This window comes from Mauremys reevesii, linkage group 6, assembly GCF_016161935.1.
Source record: "Mauremys reevesii isolate NIE-2019 linkage group 6, ASM1616193v1, whole genome shotgun sequence".
Lineage (NCBI taxonomy): Eukaryota > Metazoa > Chordata > Testudines > Geoemydidae > Mauremys > Mauremys reevesii.
Genome location: NC_052628.1, coordinates 96,669,327 through 96,686,214, shown reverse-complemented (window position 1 = coordinate 96,686,214; position 16,888 = coordinate 96,669,327). Strand labels below are relative to the sequence as shown.

General features: G+C 41.3%; 1 long non-coding RNA gene across 1 annotated transcript; it reads right to left on the bottom strand.

The window, feature by feature from the left end:
- Nucleotides 1-1,478: 1,478 nt before the first annotated feature.
- Nucleotides 1,479-14,035, bottom strand: LOC120407515. The gene is made up of 3 exons (XR_005600084.1): nt 13,932-14,035; nt 12,409-12,448; nt 1,479-1,507 (listed from the first exon to the last, which is right to left on the bottom strand). It is a non-coding gene; the product is annotated as an uncharacterized LOC120407515 (long non-coding RNA).
- Between the last annotated feature and the right edge of the window lie 2,853 nt (nt 14,036-16,888).

The following is a 16,888-nucleotide window of genomic DNA, read 5'->3' as shown; positions in this document are numbered from 1 at the left end:
CTCCATCATGGGTGCATTTTTTTGTAGAAGACTGTTTTATCATACAACACAGTAAGTTTTTCTTTTTATTGATAAAATATTTAATGAATGGCTACAGGTAAACTGTATGTCTATATAAACCTGAGTATACAGATGTTGTTAGCTCTTGGTAAGTCATGCAACAGAAAATGATTAAGAAAGTTTATGGCAACAAATCTTGCTGTAAAAAGTCACTTTTATTTGAAACAATTTTTGCCACAACAGCACATTTCAGCCCTTTAAGATACCTCTTTAAAAGATTTAGTGTGTCCAATATAAGTTCCATAGTGTCAGTGGTAAACTTCGAACTTTCAGCAGCTGAGCTGAAACTGACTTTTAAATTTATTGCTACTGAACTTGTTTGTAACTAAACAAGCACTATTTTCGCACCTGTAAGAACAATACTTTGCAGATGCATATACACATGTATTTTTGCAGTTGTAATAGTTCTTTAAAATATTCCTTATTAAGAGACTCTACAAGGATCAGGGTGCATTCTGTATTTTCATGCAATTTAAGATAGAGAAAGAATTATTTCTGAATTAGGATTTTGTTTTTATATACTTTTACCAGTGTTTCACCAGTTCATTACTGTTTAAAAATAAGGAACTAGATAGCAATGCATCAGAGATGAAATAAGTGAAGGTTATATTAATTTTCATTTTGTGATACCTCCGTTGTTTTGTTTTGGTTCTGCATTGACTTCAGTGGGAATTGGGCCCTAAATATGTCAGATTAAAATTGTGGGGCCTCTATAGTTCAGAAAGCCATTGTCAATGAACTACTCTTGAAACACATCTATGGTACTTTACACACAAGACAGACAATGTAGGAAAGAAGACTACCATCTTCTTTCATCTTTTCTGAATTCATATATTCAATAGTCATAAAAAGTTCTCAATTTCCGCCCCAAAGTTTCACTTGAAATTTTAGGGGAGGTTTTAATGAAAAAACAATGTATTTTGGGGTTTCAAAAACTATTTTTAATAAAAAATTTTCATGTTTGACAACTGAAAGTATTTACTCCAAAAAAACTTTTGGTTTTCATTAAAAATAAATTCACCAAAATGAATTTTTCCAACAAATTTTCATTTTGGCTGAAAAGTAGTTTTTCTTTAAGGTGTTTTGACCAAAGGGGGAAAAAAACAAAACAAACAAACAAAAACAGAAAAGCCCACAGCCAGCTAAATTCTATTCTCTAACTTTGCTGGTAAAGTTACTCTTTTGGGAATATATCCGGCACCTAATCGGCCATATCTGTGTACAAATTCCTAATACCTAGTGAGGTATTCATCAGCATAACTAAGCATGTGGAAGCATATGCATAGTTTGGCCTAAGTAAAGCACAGAATTGTATCCTAGTAGTGACCTACCTCTGCCCCAAGCTGCCCCCCTCTGCCCCTCAAAGGAGGGGTAGTCTTTTTGGAAAATGCTTCTTTCTAGCCTTGATGTAAGGAAGATAGCTGTCTGAGACTGGGATGGGAGAAACCTAAACATTGAATCATGTGAATCAAATTTCAGTTAAAGAATTTATTGAAACTAAAAAACATGCATGAGGTAATTTGTCTTTGTATATGAAACACAGATTTGGTCAAAGTTCTAATTAAAATATTAAGTAACAAGCCACTCATTCTTAAAATTAATGAGATTACATGCTGAGTAAATGCCATGACTACAAGCAATAACTGCTACTGAGTAGTTTACAGGCCACTTTAAGTCACTCTCTGCTGATCTTTCAAATGCAATTTCATGTAGGGAATTTTGAAGACCACAAAGATATTGTTTCTTACAAGTTCAGTCCCTGTTTTTGCCAGAAGTACTCTCAACCAAAATACAAACGGATTGCAGTTTTTTTAGAATGGCCAGTGCTGAACTCAAGGTTTTTTTTTATTAATATAAATATATTTAAAATATCAATTACCAGAAGATCTGGAGGCTCTCCATAGAATTTATCATGTACAAGGAAGAGAGGTAAATGGTTAAGGTTCGCCCTACTTTTTCATTTAATCTCTGAATTTACATTTAGGTTCCTATTTTAGGGGAGTCAGTAGAGATTCCTCAACAAGTAATTGTTGGACAATGCATTCCTGAGGAGATGGTATTGCATTGTGTTCAAAAGTGAAGAAGTGGGTTAGGCCTGATCTATGGCAGAGGCTTGTTTTAAAGTTATGGGTCTTCAATTGAGAAAATTCTGTTAACTCAGCATTCCTTTTGATCACAATGGGATTTGAAGTAGCTGTGCCCCTGGTCCTTCAGGGTTCGATATGGCCTATATCCAAATCCCATTGAAATCAATGGAAAGGCTCCCATTGACTTCACAGTCCTTTTATAGGTTTGATCCAAATCCCACTGAACTGGATTCTGTACTATATTTGTGCCCAATACAAATATAGACCCCTGTGTTGTATTTTCATACAATATCAGGTTGGAAGAGACCTCGGGAGGTTATCTAGTCCAACCCCCTGCTCAAAGCAGGATCAATTCCCAACTAAATCATACCAGCCAGGGCTTTGTCAAGCCTGACCTTAAAAACCTCTAAGGAAGGAGATTCCACCACCTCCCTAGGTAACTCATTCCAGTGCTTCACCACCCTCCTAGTGAAAAAGGTTTTCCTAATATCCAACCTAAACCTCCCTCACTGCAACTTGAGACTGTTACTTCTTGTTTTGTCATCTGGTACCACTGAGAACAGTCTAGATCCATCCTCTTTGGAACCCCCTTTCAGTTAGATGAAAGCAGCTATCAAATCCCCCCTCGTTCTTCTCTTCTGCAGACTAAACAATCCCAGTTCCCTCAGCCTCTCCTCATAAGTCATGTGCTCCAGCTCCCTAATCATTTTTGTTGCCCTCCACTGGACTCTTTCCAATTTTTCCACATCCTTCTTGTAGTGTGGGGCCCAAAACTGGACACAGTACTCCAGATGAGGCCTCACCAATGTTGAATATAGGGGAATGATCACGTCCCTCAATCTGCTGGCAATGCCCCCATTTATACAGCCCAAAATGCCGTTAGCCTTCTTGGCAACATGGGCACACTGTTGACTCATATCCAGCTTCTCGTACACTGTAACCCCTAGGTCCTTTTCTGCAGAACTGCTACCTAGCCATTCGGTCCCTAGTCTGTAGCCCACAGTGCATGGGATTCTTCCATCCTAAGTGCATGACTCTGCACTTGTCCTTGTTGAACCTCATCAGGTTTCTTTTGGCCCAATCCTCTAATTTGTCTAGGTCCCTCTGTATCCTATCCCTACGCTCCAATGTATCTACCACGCCTCCCAGTTTAGTGTCATCTGCAAACCTGCTGAGAGTGCAATCTACGCAATCCTCCAGATCATTAATGAAGATATTGAACAAAACTGGCCCCAGGACTGACCCTTGGGGCACTCTGCTTGATACTGGCTGCCAACTAGACATGGAGCAATCAATCACTACCCGTTGAGCCCGACGATCTAGCCAGCTTTCTATCCACCTTATCGTCCATTCATCCAGCCCATACTTCTTTAACTTACTGGCAAGAATACTGTGGGAGACTGTATCAAAAGCTTTGCCAAAGTCAAGGAATAACACATCCACTGCTTCCCCCAATTATCTCCTCATAGAAGGCAATTAGGTTAGTCAGGCATGACTTGCCCTCAGTGAATCCATGCTGACTGTTCCTGATCACTTTCCTCTCCTCTAAGTGCTTCGGAATTGATTCCTTGAGGACCTGCTCCATGATTTTTCTAGGGACTGAGGTGAGGCTGACTGGCCTGTAGTTCCCCGGATCCTCCTCCTTCCCTTTTTTAAAGATGGGCACACTAGCCTTTTTCCTGTCACTCGGGACCTCCCCCGATTGCCATGATTTTTCAAAGATAATGGCCAATGGCTCTGCAATCACATCCGCCAACTCCTTTAGCACCCTCAGATGCAGTGCATCTGGGCCCATGGATTTGTGCTCATCCAGCTTTTCTAAATAGTCACGAACCACTTCTTTCTCCACAGAGGGCTGGCCATCTCCTCCCCATGCTGTGCTGCCCAGTGGGGCAGTCTGGGAGCTGACCTTGTTCGTGAAGACAGAGGCAAAAAAAGCATTGAGTACATTAATTTTTTCCACATCCTCTGTCACTAGGTTGCCTCCCTCATTCAGTAAGGGGCCCACACTTTCCTTGACTTTCTTCTTGTTGCTAACATACCTGAAGAAACCCTTCTTGTTACTCTTAGCATCTCTTTCTAGCTGCAACTCCAAGTGTGATTTGGCCTTCCTTCAGCCTGTCCTGCCTATCAGATGGACTGCAGTGTGCTTTCAGGTGGTTACTTTACACTGAACTGAAGTTTTAGGGTCCTATGCCAGATATTTTTGCATCTGTAGTTTCCAGTGTGATTTCCTGTGATTCATTAAACATTAAATGAATGGGATTGTTCTGATGAGTTGTGTAGCAAGATCAGTGTCCTCAATGAACTTGGAAGTTAATAGTCTAAATGCACACCCTCTTGTGGCTTTGTTATTAGAGCATCATTCTTTAAAATACGTAAAAATATAAAGCCCATTGTTAGGGACTATGGTTCTGCAACATTTGACCAGTCCAAATTATAAACATCTAACTTGGGCAACTACAAAGACCTATGCATCCTCTACACCATGCAATCTGGGCCAAGGAACCACAGTGTCCCTCTCTGTTGTTGAATCCACTTGCTATGGGTCATGCAAGAGAGACTGGATAGGACCCAGTAATAATAAAACCCCTTAATTTGACCTCTGTATAAGGCCTCCAATGTGCTTTAATAGGCTAAGCAGCTTGGGATTCTCATGAAAAGTTTTGCAGGCACTAAAGTGGCAAAAACATATATATGAAGTCTGCTGTCTAGAACTGTGAAAAGAATAAACACTTCATAAAACCTCCTGCCACAGAACCAAACATATTGAAATGACTTTTTATGGAGATATTGAAACAACAAGGCTTGTTTCTCCTGAGGGTTCAATTATTTGGAGTGCTGGTAGCGAACTTTGATTGATAAATCTAACCTTTACTTTCCTGGCAATAGTTTGATCACAGTGATGAGAGAGTTAGAGAATGGAAGAATAATATTTGGATTGCAACAAAATAATGAAAATGCAGAGATTGCATTTGACTTTTACAAGGTGAGAAATGATTTCACATTTTGACTGTATGATGGCAGGAATCCCTTCTGTAAGAGGCAAGCCTGGACTTTGCATAAGGTTATTTTCCAAACTTTACAAGATTTTTTGATCTTTTTGAACATAATTTTCATGACACATTCAAATGCATTTCAAGTTATAGTGGCAACACCTGTGTTGGTTTTTTTTTTAAAGCAGTATTAATGACTGATAAAGCCAACGTCATGACAGCATTTTATATAGGACATTTGAGCTAAAAAAAAAAAAAAAACGGGCCAACCCACAAGAAAACTTAAGCAGCCTTTCCAACCAGAAAGATTTGCAATGTTTGTCACCTCAGCTCATTCAAGTACACCCAACAAAGATGTCCACCTGGACTCTATGGGATCTCTATACGTCTCTTCAATTACCCCTTTAAGTTTTTATGTTTCACCCTTTTCTGCCACTAAACTTCTCTGTCTAAAATCCTCTATTGTTTTCCTCGACCCTTTCTCTTCATGTAGAGAGAGGAGGGATGGTCAGTGACTTCAATCACACCTCTCACCTACAGAGCACCTCCTGATGTCCAGATATGATGTTGCAGGGGTTCTCTCAATTCAGTGCCCGTTTTAATCATTCTGGTGTCACAATGGCCTGTCTCTGTATGTGTCCTAGCTCTCCAGCCAGCAAACTGTTCAGTCCATGCCTCTTCTAGGGGAAACAGAAAAGCCCCAGATAGGAAACCCCAAAGGCTAATAACTCCATCTGGGGCCTGTGATACTTGGCCTCTTCTCCTTCTGATGCCTGTACCTTCCCTTCTTTGTCTGGGGAATGGTATGGGAACCCAGGCCACCCTGGGACCCTGCTTTAGGCAAATAAGGACTACTTCTTTGATCCCTCTTCCCCTTCCCGAGCTACTTCTACCTTCACCCTGCTTGTCTACATTTTCACTGGTCTCTGGCTAAGGAGAAGCTGTGAAGAAACACAGATCGGGGGGGGGGGGGGAATAGCAGAGTCCAGACAAGGAGGTGTGTTCTCAAAGACCACTCACCCCACTTCTTTTCATCACCTGGGCTATATTGTGAGAAATTCCTCGGTCTCTCACATTTAGAGTAGTCGATTTCTCCCTCCTCCAGACAGGAGTTCCCCCTCAGATCTCTCTCAGAACGTCCCTCAAGCATCTCCCATTAAGCTAGTCTATTCTTCTCTGCCTTATGCAAGAGTTCCCTCTCAGCCTTCTTCCTGGAGCTGGGGCATGTGTCTCAGGCCACTTGCCATGGAAAAGTCAGCTGCAAGACTTTTGCCAGCTCCCTTCAGCTGAATATCCTCTCCAATTAGCCTTCCAGTCTGGAGGGCTCAGCAGGCCAGCCTTCTCCTGTCAGTGGTGTCTGCCTGCTATGCTGGGAGGAGACATCCTTTATGCTGTTCCCCTTTTCCCAGCTCCTGTGACACACTGACAATATCCTGAGACAATCCTTGTGGAAATAAGACAATTCAAAAAGTTTAAGTTAAACCTTATCAAATTAAGATTAATACATTGCAGTTGTATATGTGCTGTGGTGGAGTTGTATGAACTTTCTCTAATACGGAGAAGGGGATGCTATTGTACTTCCTCCTCTATCAACCCTTTGAACCTACCACCCTGGAGAGGTGTGTGTCTACTAGTTCAAACTGGATTCTCCAAGTACCGGGAGACAAAGAAAGCATTTTTGGATAAATAGCCTGGTTTTAAATTGGCTCAGGGCCTTCTTCCTGAGCCAGCAAGTGGATAGAACCTCTGATCCACAGATGGCCCTAATGCCTCGGGTAGAGTTGGAAGGACTGGGTGCTTGTTCTGAGTCAAAGCGGTGAACTGGTAACCACAAGAAATCCCCTTTGGGTAGGAACTTGAAGGACATTTCCTGTCAAAGCCCATGTTAGGGTTGAGGTTAACTCTGGTAAGCTTTATTAGCAAATGTCGAAGTTCGTTGATTCTTTTACACATTTTCTTTGTAGCGCTTTTAACTTGAAGAATAATGTAGGCTTGCATAGGACGTTGTGTGTGGTACTTTATGACTATAGCAGTTACATCAGTGGTCTGACTCTGAAGAGAAAGCAAGCAGATATCCACAGGTGCAAAGACAGACATAGTGAAGACAGGAAACGGTTCAGCCTGGAAATACCTAGTTCATAAGGGAGAGGGATGTGGGTCTCCAACAAAGAGAGGCAAGAGCTGGGGAGCCAGAAGCCTTACACCGAGTGATCATACTGGGCCGCTAAGGGGAAACACAAGTTCAGTTATGTTGACATGTGACAATTGCTTCCTAGTTGATTGGTGGTAAGGGAGACTTACCCTGCCTTCTCTACACCATTCATTCCCAGGACCCTTAAGTCTATCTATTGGACCTTCCAAACACTTAAAGGGCTAGGTGGGCTGACCATAGGCAATACTGCCCTCTATGGCAACCCATTCCACCACAGTGGCATCAAATGAAAGATCTATCATTTTATTCCCAAAAGTTTCCATCTGCATGATTTCCATTCACTAAGAGTCAGATTTTTTCCACCCTTACTGACATGGAGATGTACCATACTTCACAAGTAGTTCCACTGAAAAGATCAAGAAATCTTGCAAGTCCAAAGGATACATGAGGAACCAGTTATTACTCTGGGTGGCCCTAAAAAGTGAATCTGACCATCATGATTTATTCTGAAAGTCAAACATTCTAGACTTTTTTCAAACTGAATTTTCTTTAAACAGGGCTTTCCATCTTCCTCAAAAGCAGTATTGTGTGGCTGCATGCTAGAGTTTGGAGAAAAAGCATTTCTTCTGAGGCTAAGCGGTACTGGGAGAGTAGGAAGATGGACTGCTCAAGCACCAGTGTCTGGAGGCATTATGGCTACTGGCAATTGGGGTTTAGCTTGGAGGAGAGAGACACCCCCTACTGCAGCTTGAAAAAGGTACACAGAGTGCTCCTTACAGTGCAGCACTCTCAGTATGGGAGGGCATGGCCACAGCTATACTCAGTCAGAAGCAATCCTCTTGGCATCTTGCCATCTTCTATGCTTAGAGAGTCAGAATGCTGAGACACACATTAAGGCTGCCTCCAGCAAAGGTGTGCTGTTGGGAGCGAAGTCTCCCTGCCAGCTCTCAACCATGCAGGGCAAGTGTAATTTAGCCCTAAATGGTTTAGTTAGTGAAATCACTGCTAGAGACTATAGTTAATCACAACAAATTGGATCCATATAAAGCAGTCCTCTGCTTACAGGCAAACATGGGCAGTGGATCACCTTTCTACCTGCTTCCCCAGACTGCAGACAGTCTATTTGTCTGATGTCAATCTAGACGTCTGAAGCTTAGGATGCATGCACAAATTTTAAAAGTAGCAATTCTGCCTAGAGATTTACAAACCAGTGCAGCTCTGAATGATTTTTTTTGCAACACCCCCCCCCCAACACACACAGGAAACTGTCAACGTTCTAGGATTCAGTTTTATCTTTACCAAATTCCAGCTTCTTATTTCTATTTCTCTGTACTGACAAGAGATAACCTCATACATACACACATCCCATGAGTAATGGTGAAATTTATATGGTAAATTGCATAAACCATGTGATAAATTTATCAGGCACCGTTAAGAACATTGCCTTCTGCCTGCTAATCCATCTCAGAAAGTCTACTAACATTCCTAACCTCTAAACAGCTGCTTCTCCCACCCAACTTCAAGTCAACCTGCCAGAGACTGCTGAAAAATAGGAAACAATTATGGAATTTTCCCCTCAGAATTACCCATTACTTGTAAAATTAGGCTTCTTGGATCAGCCTCAATGAGTGAATTTCAAGCCACTTGGAACAACTCTTGCAATGTGATTGATGTGTTAACAAAACTGAATCTACAGTTGTGAGTGCACGTGCGCGCACACACACACACACCACAAAGCCACACCCCACAGAAAATAAAAGTAAAAGGTCACTTTTGAAAATAAAGGCTTTAATTCTCAACAGATGTCTAGTACAAAGGGAATGGAGCAGAATGGCACGCAGACAAAGTGATTTTAAACTGACAAGAAAGTTACATTGAAAATGCCTATGTAACCCACACACCTCTGGGTGTGGTGATCTGGCCCTCTAGTGGCACCGAGACCACTTAGAGATTAATGAGACTGCTATACCCTAAACTAAGCACTATTTGGCTTTTAGCTCAGCAGTAGAGGCTCATGCATTTAGCTTCCCAGGTTCTATACCACTCACCGATCTCTTGGGTCCATCAGTATTACACCTATACATGTGCCACTCGGAAGGCTACATTTTCTAAATAGCATCTCAACTTGCACATGCATAATTTGTGTACATGTCTTTGTATCTGCAAAATCTGCATTTGACCAATACAAACCTCTGGAAACTGTATAACTAATGATTTTTTCCTGCACACATGCAAACCCCATTTGTAAAATGCATGATGATCAAGTTTAGGGGGTGAACTCCCCCTCCCATCAATATGGGATTAAGAATTGGCCAGAACTTTCCCTGGAGATTGCTGGAGTTAGTGATCCTTTTCTGTACTTTGGATTGTCTCCTCTCAGGTCAGCCATGAATCTTCAGAAAATGCTCCATATTTCACATACACATCAGTTTTGTCTAAGTAAAGCTCTCCAGAATGATTCAGCTAGGATGGATGCTTATTTCCCTATGTTTCCTATAATGTATGATGCCTCCATCCTGCAGTCACTCAATAATGTTCACAAGCAAGCTGGTCCTCCGTGTTTTCAATGGAGATATGACTACAGCTGTGCCAAGAATTGTGTGTGTTTGGTTCACTGGACCAAATAAGTTTCTGGTTGAACCAACACAGCTTTTGTTTTGTTTTGGTTCCCAGCAAAAAACAATTAAAAATGAAAATTTGGGGTTAAACACTTCATTTGAGCTGAAAAGTTTTGTTTTGATTTCAAGCATTTGTATCTGCTTTTTATTGAATTAAAAGGAAAAAAAAGAGGATATTTGGAAAAGCCATTCACGCTATCACATGAGGAAGGGTGATGCGTCCTCTACACGTACATGCCTCTGGTTAGGACACACTCCTAGGATGCAAGAGACCTGGATTCAAGTCCCTGATCTCCCTGATTCAGAGAAGCGGGTTGAACTGCAGTCTATGCTATTGTCCAGTGGTTAGGGTGGATGCTGGGGTGGGTTTCACTCTCTTCTGGTGAAGCTGTTCCACTTTGTATAAATAATTAAAATTTTAATAGGAATAAGGACTGGAAGCCAGATCTCTTCCCAGATGAGTGCTCTAAGCCCCAGGCTACAGAATCACCCACTCACACTCTCTGTGGCCCAAAGTGGCACGCCTTCCACAGAAGAGCAAGAGATCCCAATGGTTAGGGCACTCAGGGTATGGGAAATGAAAGTTCAAGTCCCTGCTCTACATCCTGCAGGTCTCCCACACGCCAGGAGAGTGCCCTAACAACAGGCTTACCAGGTCACCTCCTCCTGTGGTTTTGTGAATGGTATCAAAAGTCCCCCTGTCAATGGAGCCTGAAATTTTGTGTGTGTTTTGGCCAAAACTATTCAGCAATTCAAAAGCTGAATTCAAATAGTTCCAGTATATTCAAAATTGCATCTTTTTGGAGAGGAAAAAAATCCAGCTCTAGTTACAAGTATTAGATTTGTTCCCTGAACCTTGTGTTTAGGGCCATGGAGGTAACAGAGTATAGCTTAGTTGGAACAGTTCTTTTTAAAATGTGTTTAGATTCTGTGTTACTCTCCCTAGCTCCCCCGAAAACAAGAACTGCTTTTAAAACCCTAAGTGCTTTTTTTTGCAAATTAAAGAGAGCAAGGTGTAGTTGATTAGCCGGTCTGACAGCAGTAGCATAACATTTGTTCAATTTCCAACTTTTTCAGGGCCTAGTCTCTATGGCTGATGCAGTGTCTACACCACCCCTAGTGCCGAGCTCTACTTTCACTAGTTTTGTCCCCTGCCATCTGATCAGATCCCATTTTAACTATCCAATAAGGGGGAGGGATAGCTCAGTGGTTTGAGCATTGGCCTGCTAAACCCAGGGCTGTGAGTTCAATCCTTGAGGGGGCTACTTAGGGATCTGGGGCAAAAATTGGTCCTGCTAGTGAAGGCAGGGTGTTGGACTCAATGACCTTTCAAGGTCCCTTCCAGTTCTAGGAGATTGGGATATCTCCAATTATTACCTTTTAGCTGAGATTAATTGTTTAGTTCAACGGCTCTGACAAATGCCTTAAAAATAAAATCAGTTTGCATACTACCTTCTAGTTCCCTCAGTGAAACCAAGGCTGCAAGTGACAACATTGTTGTGCCATAAAAATTGACAGGCCATCAAAACAGAAGCCATATTAAGGTCAGTGAAGGTTAACAGCATGTAATGATTCTGGTTTAAATGAAAAAGGCAACTGTGACTAAACATTATAGGTCACTAACGGTAGTGGGGGAGTCTCTAACCTACACACACACACACACACACACACACACCCCTACACTGCAACAACAACCAACAAGTTCTTAACTTAGGTTAGCTAGTCCATGTTAACTCACTCATATTAAAATAGCATCCTTATGAAAGTCTGCCTTTTGAAAAAAAATCGTAGTCCACATATGCTCAGAGACCTACTAGAGCTGTGCAGCTCAATTTTTAGCCCAATGTCACACAAGTGACTATGAAGTACAGCGTTGTACTCCAGGTAAGTGTCAAAGCATGTAACTGGAAAGCCAAGGATTCTCTCACATCTAGATAATAATTTACACCTAAAGTACAGATAATTTCAAAGTATGATTAAAAACAGTTATCTTTTACTAATAACTTTACAGACTTCTTATAGTGTAGGATTGTGGACACCTGACTGCTAGCACTTGCTAAAGGTATACATCTCTCTTCCCCCCGCCCCTCCATTTTTGTAGGGCATTTTGATCCTCTCTATACTTTGGGAAGAAACTTTGTAATGTCCCTTTCTAAGCACAGTAAACCTAGACTAAGGCTATTTCTTTTTGCAGGCCTTTTTGCTGCACCTTATAATTCAAGAAATACAGTGGACCTAAGATAACATTTTTATAATCATAGACCTGAGATTACAAAGAATATGGAAACAAGCAGCTAACAATATCTGTATATTCTCTTCATCTATGGTAAAAAAGGTCAGCAAGAGTGGTATACGAAGTATGGGGGAGGGGAGTTAGGGAAGAGCCAGTATGGCATTATACAAAATTTCTACTCCAGACAAACAAGAGCTGTGTGTTAAACATTTCAGATGTGGTCCTAATATGTTTTATTTTCTCCCTTCTGGCTGATTCTTACCTTTCTGTGATGGCTGACAGCTGTGTTGATTTTCTACAAACTGAAATTTTAAAAATTAACTTGAAAAGAATGGGATGCGGGGGCGGGGGGGAGTGAGCACAATAATATCTACCATTTGCTTTTTTGCCCTCCATTTAATGAGATTCTTTTGCAACTAAGGTTTGCTTTCCTGTTCAGATTAACGGTAATGTAGATTATCAGAGGGGTAGCCGTGTTAGTCTGGATCTGTAAAAGCAGCAAAGAACCCTGTGGCACCTTATAGACTAACAGACGTTTTGGAGCATGGGCTTTCGTGGGTGAATAACCACTTCATCGGATGCAAGATACCGACGAAGTGGGTATTCACCCACAAAAGCTCATGCTCCAAAATGTCTGTTAGTCTATAAGGTGCCACAGGATTCTTTGCTGCTGGTAATGTAGATGTTCATTCAAATGCATCTTTAAACTTTGTGTTGCAGCAAGTAGGCAGTCACTGAAGAAGTGTTTATCCACCATATTCACTTGAGAGCAAAATAAACATATTGACCTTCAATTCTTCTCCTTTTTAGCTTTTTCTTATCACAGAATGTCAGCATTTAGTGCAAGGACAAATGCCTACATTTTTGTGAGGAATGTAGACAATGCTGTCATGAAACAAATAGCCTCTAGGAGGAAAAAAAATGGAAGCCTTTCAAAACGGTTTAATGTATAAAGGAGGCAGTTTCAGTGAACCCATCACTGTATGTCAAATGCCTAAATAAGGAAGGGGGGAGCCCTTTGGAGAAAGATTTCCCTCCTCAAAACTGCTACATTTTAGTGAAGCACTTATACATGCAACAATGATAAAAATCTTAAAATATTCCACCTAACCTAATGCAATACGCATTCCCCTTTTTAGGCTTATTCTACCACTTATTTTCTTAGTTATTCATGATGTTTTGGCTCATAATATGGTACAGTGACTGAAAAACAGAAGCCAGCTTCCTCAGGAGCATGTGAGCTGAATACCAGATATGTTTTTTCCCCCCTAGAGCACATTTCTGATTAACAGTTTTAGGTTAACGAATATTTCTTCCCCTCCCCTCACCGTTAGAGAAAAAGTACATTATCTATAGTACCTTTGGAATGGATTCAGTTGCAAAGGTAACATGCAATATAATGCATTTGTTGGTGGAAAAGTGTATTTCCCAGCTATGATTTTAAAGTTACTTTAGATCTGGAGACAGTGTAAAGTTTTAGTTTTATGTTTAAACACTTATACAGGGTTCTCTCCAGCTCTGTCCCTTCATGGAACAGAGTTTATGAGCCTCTGTTGAAATAATTAAGAAAATAAAGAGTGTAAAGCCCAAACCCTTGAAGAAAAAGAAATGTGTCTTTAATCCAGAACTTCCATTAGAAATATTGGAAAAATCTTACATCTGTTTCTATGCCTTGGCTTGTTTGCAGGATAACAGTTATTGCTTTAGCAGCTTCTATCACCATATGTGTACAATAAGTAAATGAACATAAAACTGAATGAACACATAAAAGGAGGATAAACTCACCCAGCCTAACAAATCCACTCTCCCACCTGCTGTGTGCTGGAACGTGAACAGAACGTCATCTGGATCATGAGGATTAGTAAAACAGTCCTACTTAACATGGTCCTGTGGATGAAATTATTATTTTTCAAAGTCAGTGTGCGATATCTGGGAACCCAATGATTGTAATTAATTCATTATGCTGAGCCAAGGGCAAGTGAAGATGTATAATTTAATTAGATAGACCTGCATGTATACAAAGTTGAGAATCATCAATCCAAATTAGAGCTGGAAGAAATTTTTGGACTAATTTATTTGACCAAAAATATGCAGTTTTGGTGGTCCCAAAGCTATTCATGAATTTGAATGAATTCTCTGAATTGTTTCAGTCAATTTTTCTCCCATTTAAAGATGCAATTCTCAGAGTAGCTGCTCTCCTTATGACCTTTAGCACAGTGATTAGGGCACTCACCCAGGAAGTAGGAGATCCTTGTTCAATTCTCCCTTCTACAGAGAAGGGATTTGAAGTTGGGTCTCCTACATGGCAAGAGAGCACCCTACTTACTGGGATATTCATAGACCTCTCTAAGTCTCTCCTGCTGAAGCTGTTCTGCCTTTTAATAGTCATTGGAGCAGGGACTTGAACTCAGGTCTCCCACACACCTGATGAGCATAGTCTTTCCATGGCCCATAGTTACTCATTGTCATTATGAACAACTATGAATTGCCACTTCAAAAACCCCGGAACCAAACCCCTTGTCCTATGAGAAATAACCAACTAAAAGGCAGTGAAACTACAGACCAATTTGAGGAGGAAAGAATCTTCCCCCTGTCCCTTAAGCAGGAGATGAGGCACTGAACCTGCAATAACTGCTTCATGGTCAAACAAGCAAGCTTCCCCCTGGGTTTGAGGCCAGTGAATCTCTGATCTAAACAGATCACTGCCACACAATTTCCATGGCTCTTTCTTGTTCATTCCCCCTTGTGCTGTGCAGGCTCAAGCATTGTTTCACGCCTTTTCCTTAGTATCCACATTTTAAAGATGGGGAAAAATATTTAAATTACCTACCTCACAGACTGAGGTGATGGTTAATTAGTGAAGCTGTAAAGGGCTAAGTATAATATTCCTGTATAAAACATTGCTTCTTGTGCTCAAAGACTTCAGTTCTCAAGAGCTCAGGATCAGTTCTTTTTAACATGTCCTTTACCACACACTTGGCAATGACTAGTTCATTCTTCCTTAACATTCCTCCCATCCTACATCATTTATCTTTGGCCTAGATCTTGAGTCCTCATGCAGTACACCCACAATATGGTTGAGCTCCAGTACACATGTGAGAAGAGTCTATGTGGGGGCAAAAGTTAGATTAGACCTTGTTCTGTCACTATGACTTGTTCTTGCTATATAGCAAGCTAACATCTCTAGCTAGGTTCTTGGCTCCTAGCACAGAAGTTTCTGACAGCCTCACAAACACTGACACATGTATGAATGTTTTACATTCTTTCCTTGCTCACTTTTCTCTTTGCACTCAAGTGAGGCCTGGGTGGAGTCAGGCTCAGATGAACCCAGGCATTGATATAGTTATCACGCTACATTGGTGCTTAGCTATATTCCTCGTCCATCTTTGGCCTTACTCTTGTGCCAAGGCAGAAGTAACGTGACAGGTGTGCAGACCTGCCCTTTCATGCATACACGTTCTTCTGTGCTCCCTGTCCTATTCATTGCTTTTTTAAATTTTCACTCATGTGCAATGCTCTGCATCAGTTCTGTAATGAATCCAGCCCCTTGAACGCACCAGGACCAGCATCCCAGTATGATTTTAAGTCAGTGCAGCTAGGAGGGCAATCAGTCTTACTACTATAGTACAGGTTGCATGGAAGTATAGCAGAGGTAGCAGACACTGCAGAGATACTACGAACCCCCCATGCAGGTGGAACATATGCTCTGCCAGGAATAGACCCAGTGCAGCTTACCTCCTCCCCAAAGGAGCACAGGAGCCATTGTGACTCAGTCACAATATCTCCCATGCACATCACCACATGGCTGAGCTACAATTGAGCTCTGTGTTGTCAATGTTCCATGTTTTTCTGTCTCTGACTTCCTTTAATCTGCTCATGAAATCAACAATTGCCTGTACTATGTGTAATGTGCTTCCCCCCCTTTGACATCACTGTCTCATTCATGTACACTCTCTGAAGCATGTGAGCTTTGTACATTTTTTTGCCTGGTTTGTTCTGTCTGTTGTTGTAAGGCAAAAGAGGAGTAATGTCACTATCCATCTCTGCATTCAGGACATAGAAACAGATCACAAACTACTGGTGCCAATCTCAGATCTTTTTCCATTAAGAAAACTTGGGGCCTGCTGTAAGCCAAATACAACAGTAAATACAACCGTAAATAGTTCTGTATTTATTATAACTTACTCAGTCCTGTGTTAAAGCTTTTGGTGCATAGGCAACTACTGCATTTTTTACATTGGCAGCATTATTTCTGACCCTGAGTTGCCACGTATCTCTGTGTGTTCATTCTACACGTTTGCATTGCACCCACATGCTCTCCTCTCTTCTCCCGCTCACCTCCGCAACCATGCAATTTCCTTCTTGAGCAGCTCTGAGTAGGGCATGCATTCTGATAACACAGAGGTGGTATATCATGAGAGGTTTTCCTGTGGGGTGATTATGCCCACAGGAATATCTTTCCCAATCCTCTCTCTCAGCACATCCATTCTGCAGTGGCTTGAGCTATCTGACATCAAGGTGCATTTCAGGTCTTAGCAATCAGAAACATCCCAAAATACAAAGAACTTTATTGCTTCGATGTTGATCTCTGTGTGTTTTGAAATCTAGTTCTCTTATCTTACTCTGTATAGACGAGCAGACTCACTGCTGGTACCCATCTACAAGCAGGTGCATAGATGTTCTGTCTCTTCTTGTGGCTCAGCTCTCTGGCTATGTTCTATTTAAATCCACTTCTTCCAGAG